The 6,744-nt window shown below is 45.9% G+C and overlaps 1 non-coding gene across 1 annotated transcript; it reads left to right on the top strand.

The window, feature by feature from the left end:
* Window positions 1-548: 548 nt before the first annotated feature.
* TRNAP-CGG (transfer RNA proline (anticodon CGG)) lies at window positions 549-620 on the top strand. Its single transcript has one exon. It is a non-coding gene; the product is annotated as a tRNA-Pro (tRNA).
* The last annotated feature ends 6,124 nt before the right edge of the window (window positions 621-6,744 follow it).

Here is a 6,744-nt window from a genome sequence, read left to right as displayed (position 1 = left end):
TCAACTATATGCATATAATTGTGAAAAACTCAGGCTGCTAACAGCAATGTTGTCCGAGGATTCAGGTAAGCACAAGAGGAAATAAATCAGTAATAAGAATGTCAGAAAAGCGTCGTCCTTCACTTTTACTGCGAAAGGCACGCGCTGCTTCTGCGAGTCTCGCGAACGCTTGCTCGTCGTTTATTCTTATTTTTTATCCCTCCTTTTTTTTCTTGTTGGCTTTCTTCTTCTTTTTTTTCGTTTCTTGCTATGCCTTGTCGTTCTGAGGTGACCTGTGTCTCTTGCCGCACAAGTTCGCAAGTGCGTTTTTGTGATGCATGGCCGTCCTTTGTACCATTGTTAGTTCACAGTATTTCTATTTTTTTTTTTTTCACTAGGAAGTCACGCTATGCGAATACTGTGTAAATAGCAAAAACTGCTGTTCGCATGAACTGGTCAAAACATGTTTTTTTCTGCATTGACGCGCAGACTACTCGCTTCAATTTCAGCGGGTGGCACGCTTATCTCTCCTTTTAGACATCATATAGCGGTGTAAGGGAAACCAGCTCGGCTCATTGGTCTAGGGGTATGATTCTCGCTTCGGGTGCGAGAGGTCCCGGGTTCAAATCCCGGACGAGCCCGAGTCCTTTTTGTTCTTACTCCTCCCTTATTTTCCTTTTTTTTTTCTTTTACAACTTTGAGTAAGGCCAGGCCTTCTTTTTTTTAATTTCGTGCTTAACTTTGTATGCAGCAAACATGGGCATAATTATCAACAGCCGTCACCTATACTAAAATTCTTCGAAACGGGTCTCAATGGATCTATTACAGACAACCATCCTGAAAAAGAAAGATAAGAAAAACAAGAAAAGGCAAGAAAACAAGGACTGTTTCAGCGTGGCCGCTGTTCCGACGCACCGGTGCAGCACGGCGAGAAACGAGACGAAACACGCATAGATCGCGGGAAATGACGCTTTTTACGAAGCACGCGATTATACGATTGTACAAACACACTGTGGTCGACGGTTGTTGCCCCATCGTCGCGTCAGTAATGCACGGCGTAGCGTGCTTCATCGCTACAGATGACGGGCCGTACGCTATCGCCACAACTGCTGTCGTGTTTTGGCTCGAAAAAAATAAATCAGAAGTGCCCAGACGCACAAGCGTCGGAAATAACGCACAACTTCCGTTTCCGTTGATGATTTCAATTACTAAGTTGTGATGCCAACTAAAACGTGCCAGTAATATGTCATTTCGCAAGCACAAGTTGGTTGCATACTTACATTAAAAACAGTTATCACGCCAGGTGGCAACCAATTTTCATGGCACCTATTTTTTTTTAATGCAATGGAATGCTCACCGGTCAGAGTGTCTAATCATGAAGCGGTAACGCGGCAAACGCCGTGGAACATTTTTTGTCCGAATTTTTCTATCTGGAGTGAGGGTGTAGTCGTTCACAGGAAGCATGCTGAAAACGGCGACAGGTGAGCGCGATAGCGATTATACGCCGACATTAGTGGGAGGCAGACGACAAGCGCGGCCGTAACTGTGAAAAAGTATGATTTTCGTTATCAAGTCGATGTTCCTGCGATTCGTGTTTTCCGAAGTGTTAAAGTATTTCTTCGGCAATAGTTCCGTGTCTTCGTGGCTTCCTGTCCAACTGCTTCGGTATTTAACCAGTCAAACCAAAGCCAATCGGATTCAAAACGAAACGACGCTTTCGCACGTCACACGCAGTTCGGCGTGTTGCCGTAAACATGCGTGCGCTTTTGATTTCCGAAGCATATGATGTGTAATAATATAGCAACTAAAACTTTAAGCAATGGTTGTGCTGTACTTAATAACAGTCGAGTTACGTAAAGTAATATCATAGAATACATCGGAAGTACCAAAATTTCACTGCCAGGTATCGCCACTTACTGGTTTCTGAGACTTTCTTTGCCGATTTAAAATTATAATTCCCATTTATATTGCAAACAGCGTGCGGGATTCTATTACTATATGTCATGGTCATTTCACTTCCATCAACGTCTCACAACGCATTCTGGCCAATTGTCGATCCCTTTAATCGCTTGTTTGGTTATGATTAAGATGCTGATTGATGATGATGACCGTACGTGTGCTTACGATCAATAATAATGTTTATTATGATTATTATTTCTAACGACACATTTCCCAAGAAAGGTTGGCGTCCAAGCATGCCACATTACTTATGTGCTGGCCCCAACGCAACTGATTGTCTGAAGCATACAGCGACAGCACTAACGATGATCTAGGTCAGCAGGGACCCCGGTACCGGAGGGCGTTTGCCCGCCCCCCCCCCCCCCCCCCAACATTTTTCCACAGAGAGCAGGGCCCCCCACTTTCCGACTGTTTACGCCAAAATCAAAATTTTTACACGTTGAATTTTCAAACTGATGGCTGTGTGGTCCACTGCTTTCCAGAAAGCCGATGATCAACTGGACCTACAACGGTGGCACGATGGCCGGTTCAGAAGCCGCAAATTAAGGCACGCCACTCAACATACCATTAACAAAACTCTTCATTAAATCGCAACTACGGAAACAGATGTACACAAAAAATGGCGGGATATTGACTTACATACGGAGAGGGAACAACAACGCATCAATGGATGAGGAACATTTCCCTCATGCCACCGCACTTCCCTACAAAATAATACACAAGCCAGGCAATCACCGGACACTGTACATTTCCAAACTATCTCTTAAGATCCAAGAAAACTGACCAGAACTCTTGCAAATGCTGAAAACCGGAAAACCAAACGCGGAAAAAATGATGTACCAGGTTGTCCGGTACCTACAACTCGTGTTTTCTGCGTCAGCTGCTTCAGGAGAGCGATCTTTAAATACTCTGAGGCGAGTAAAAACATTTTTGCGCAGTCGAATGACACAGAGGAGGCTCGCACACCTTTTCCTCTTCCACGTGCACAAGAAGAGAGCTGCGGAACTGCACTTGGATGTGAGTTCGTGTCTAGAGCGGCAGAAGGAACAGCGACCTTCGGCCTCACCTCTCGCGCCTAACGCCTTCTTAGAACGACAGACAGCTGAGCTAGTTGGTAAGGATTCATTATTATGCAATTTAAGCCTGTCGCACAGGCTTAAAGAAGTTGCAAGTAGATATGATGGTAATGTTGCTTTCACTGCTCCCAATAAACTAGGTAAGATATGCGCTGCCGTACAGAGGAAAAAGGAGCAGGTAAAAGGCAAAAAACGAACAGATATTTGTCTAGTGAAGCACAATAAGAACAACAGGTTTACTGACTGTCGTATGGGTGGGATTTATAAAATTCCCCTTAGCTGTGGCCAGTTCTACGTAGGGCAAACGGGACGGTGTATGAATCAGAGGCTAATGGAACATAAAAGGTCGTTAACCGGTGGATCGCCTTCTAATTTTTCCCTGCATTGCCAAGATTGTAACTGCGCGCCAGAGTTAGATGAATGCGCGATATTGTACAGGCATAAGAATGAAGATACGCGTCTTATGGTAGAGGCATGGCATACCTATAATGGTGGAAGTGCGTGCGTGAGTCAACCTTCGATTACTTTACATAAGGAAGAGATTAAGTGCATTAACAGTTATCTCTCACGTAGACCGGCACGTGTACCCGACTGACATGTGTTGATACCATTCCTGAGCTTGTGCAGATGAGTTTTGTGTCTTCTTTCTTTTTTTCACCTCAGTGCTCCCTTCAGTTGATAGTCGGCGTTCGTGTTGTCCACTTCTCTACTCTTGTGTCCTGTCTGCACGCCTCACTTCTTTTTTGCATAATAACGCCTTCTTGTCATGCCAGCTATGAAGCTCGTCAATCTGCGATAATAGCTTTGTGCCTAGTGCCTACTTTCTTGTCTACTTGTATCACATTTGTGCACTTGTGTCAGTTCACATTTGCTTCACTGCGGGAGCGAATGCAGAAATATTAAAAATTATTTTTCGCAGCTTTCGAACCCGTTTTGTCAGTTGCGCGGTTGCACAGGTTTTCACTACTTCTGAAATTTCCAACCATATTTAAAGTGTATAACAATGCAGAATAAGCGAGGAGGCAAATATGTAAAATTTAATACGGCTAACATGAATGGCTAACATGAAGGGGGTAGCGGAACCATGAGGCGGAAAGCGGAGGAGGCGCGGAGGGGAGACGGCCTGCGCATGCGCTGAGTTGCCGGCGGCCGCGGCAACCGCAGCCGCGTGAGCGATCTCATTTGCGCTTCCGAGGGGGGGGCAGGGTGCCGTGAGGTGAGGAGGGCTGCGCTCGTCCGCGGCGTCTACTACTGAGGTCAGTTCGCGGTACCAGCGTGTGTGGCATGATTCACTGCTCCTGCAAGGGACGATGGCGAGCGGCTACGAGTAAGGCTCGATGTGACGCTCCCTTGGGTGTTGTCGCCACTGGCACTGGTGGCACGACTTCCCCGCGACGAAGGGCCGCTCTCGTCATTAGTGGAACCGATGAAAGCGACGCTTTCTGTGCTGTTTGCGTTCATTGAGGGTATTTGGCGGTGACGTTAACGGTATACGACAATCCTGATGCGAATTTAAATGTTACGTAGAAATTGTCGCTCGGCAACTTGGTTGTGATCTAATGAATACATTATTGCGCCAAAAAGGAAAATAAAGACTTAGGAGTGAGAGTATGAAACAACAGATCGGAGCGCTGAGTTAAAAGAGGAATAAACACTCTTTGCATTGAATCTGCTCTCATGAAGTCGTACCCTCACGCGATGCAGGCTAGCGTTGATAAGCAATTGGCGAGGCTACACACAGCCGGCTACCGAGCTTGGTCGTTGGCGTGGTGTCAAAAACTTTACTCCAGAAGGTGAAGGGGAAAAAGAAAGGCCTACGCCTAGGCCCGACCAAGAAGGATGCAAACCCGCAGTGATGCCATACGTCCACAGGCTTTCCCACAACTTGAAGAAAGTCGCTACTAGGTTTGGTGTGCCAGTTGTTTTCTCGGCGCCACGCAAGTTGGCCGAACTATGTCCGCGCATAAGCCGCGTCGACAAAAAGTCAGGATGCCAGAAAAAGCACACTATACAGTACATGAAATGTGCGACGGGCGTTATATACGAGATAGCGCTAAAATGTGGGAAGTCCTACGTTGGACAAACGGGGAGATGTGTCAATGTTTGGGCACGGGAGCATGAATAGTCTGTAATCAACACATGTAATGCGCATTTACCTGCCCATTGCATGGTTTACCTGGAAGGCAGATGCCAGCCACTACTGCGTGAGATAAAGATACTTGTCAGGAGTGGTGATACGTTAGCAAGATAACTTTTGGAAGCATATTACATAAAACAGAGAGGCGCCGGTTGTATTAGTGATACGTCTGTTTTTCTGTTTGACAACGAGTTGCAGCTGTTAAAAACGTCACTTTAATCGCTCTAACAACACTGATGTACGCATACGCATTTGTTCATTCTCCCTGCCCTGCTGTAAGAATAAAATCAGTTGAATCAGTGCTCGATCTGTCGTTTCAGACTCTTACTCCTAAGTCTTTACTTTCCTTTTTGGCGCAATAATGTATTGTTTAAAGGTTACCTTGCCTGCACCACTTGGGTTCCTACACGTAGCAGACAGAATTCAGAGAGCCGTGTCATTCATTCACTCACACCTTTACCGAAGAGAGCCCAAATTAGCAATGCTTTCTGGTGACGCTTTTCCTTTCTCCCGTTGCCACGAGCGCAAAGGGGTTAAGTTAAAATCACCCGCCTCGTGACTGCGTCCATGCGGGATCCGGTTGTACTCATTCCCTGCCTCCTCTTTCTTTACTCCCTCTCTAACATTCCCCATACCTCCTCCCTGGACTGCCGTTGTTGTTGCGCGTGAGCAAGGAGACGAGTGCGGCAGCTCCTGCAATGCTTCTGAGAAGAGTCACGTCCTATTACGACGTCCAGAGATCATTCTTGCGCAAGGAGCTTCAAAATGCATTGTGGCGTCCCGGAAGGCGCGTCAGAGGGCATTGTGGCCCCGCTCTATCGAAACATTCGTTTTACCCATTCTCCGCAGTGCCTTTTTGTGGGTTCGAGAGGTGTAGTTTACAAGCTACCCCTGAAATGCAGTCTGCCCTATATAGGGCAGATAGGCAGATACCTAAATGTTAGACTGCAAGAACACAACAATAAAGGGCGAGAGGGGTTTCTAGGTGTCCATTGTGCAGAATGTGGCTGTATTCCGCTCTTTGAAAAGAGCAGTAACTTGCCCACTGAACACACACTGGTCTGTTAGCCGTCTACAAGGCGTCTTGGCAAGATCACCAAGACGTCTCGAAAATCTTAAACAGCTGCAAGACATCTTCAAGACGTCTTGGCAATATATTTAAGATTTCTTGAAGACGTCTTACAAAACTTTGTCGGATGTCTTAAAACGTCTTGTAGCCGCCGTGAAGACCGTCTAATGCACTGCCAAATGAGGTATACAAGACGTTTTGCTAGACGTCTTATAGCCGTTTTAAAAATGGCTGTAAGGAGTTTTGCGAGACGTATTGTAGCCGTCTTAGAAATGTTTTCCCAAAAGGCTAAACAGACTTTTGAAGAACAAGGTACGATACCTTCTAGTCAATATTTCTGTAACGTAGCCCTATAATTTAGTAAAGCAATTCGTTGAGTGAGATTTGTAACGTACGCGCAGAACATTCAAAGCTCTTTAAAAAGTGGCGGAACTTCTAGTTAGGAATGTTTAACATTCATTGCAAGCATCAGCACCTTAAAATTGTATCGAAAAGCACCACTTGTTCATTGGGCTAGGGAGCAG

Source organism: Dermacentor andersoni, chromosome 7 (assembly GCF_023375885.2).
Source record: "Dermacentor andersoni chromosome 7, qqDerAnde1_hic_scaffold, whole genome shotgun sequence".
Taxonomy (NCBI): Eukaryota; Metazoa; Arthropoda; class Arachnida; order Ixodida; family Ixodidae; genus Dermacentor; species Dermacentor andersoni.
The sequence above is the reverse complement of the archived record's forward strand: the minus strand, read 5'-3'. Positions and strand labels throughout refer to the sequence as shown.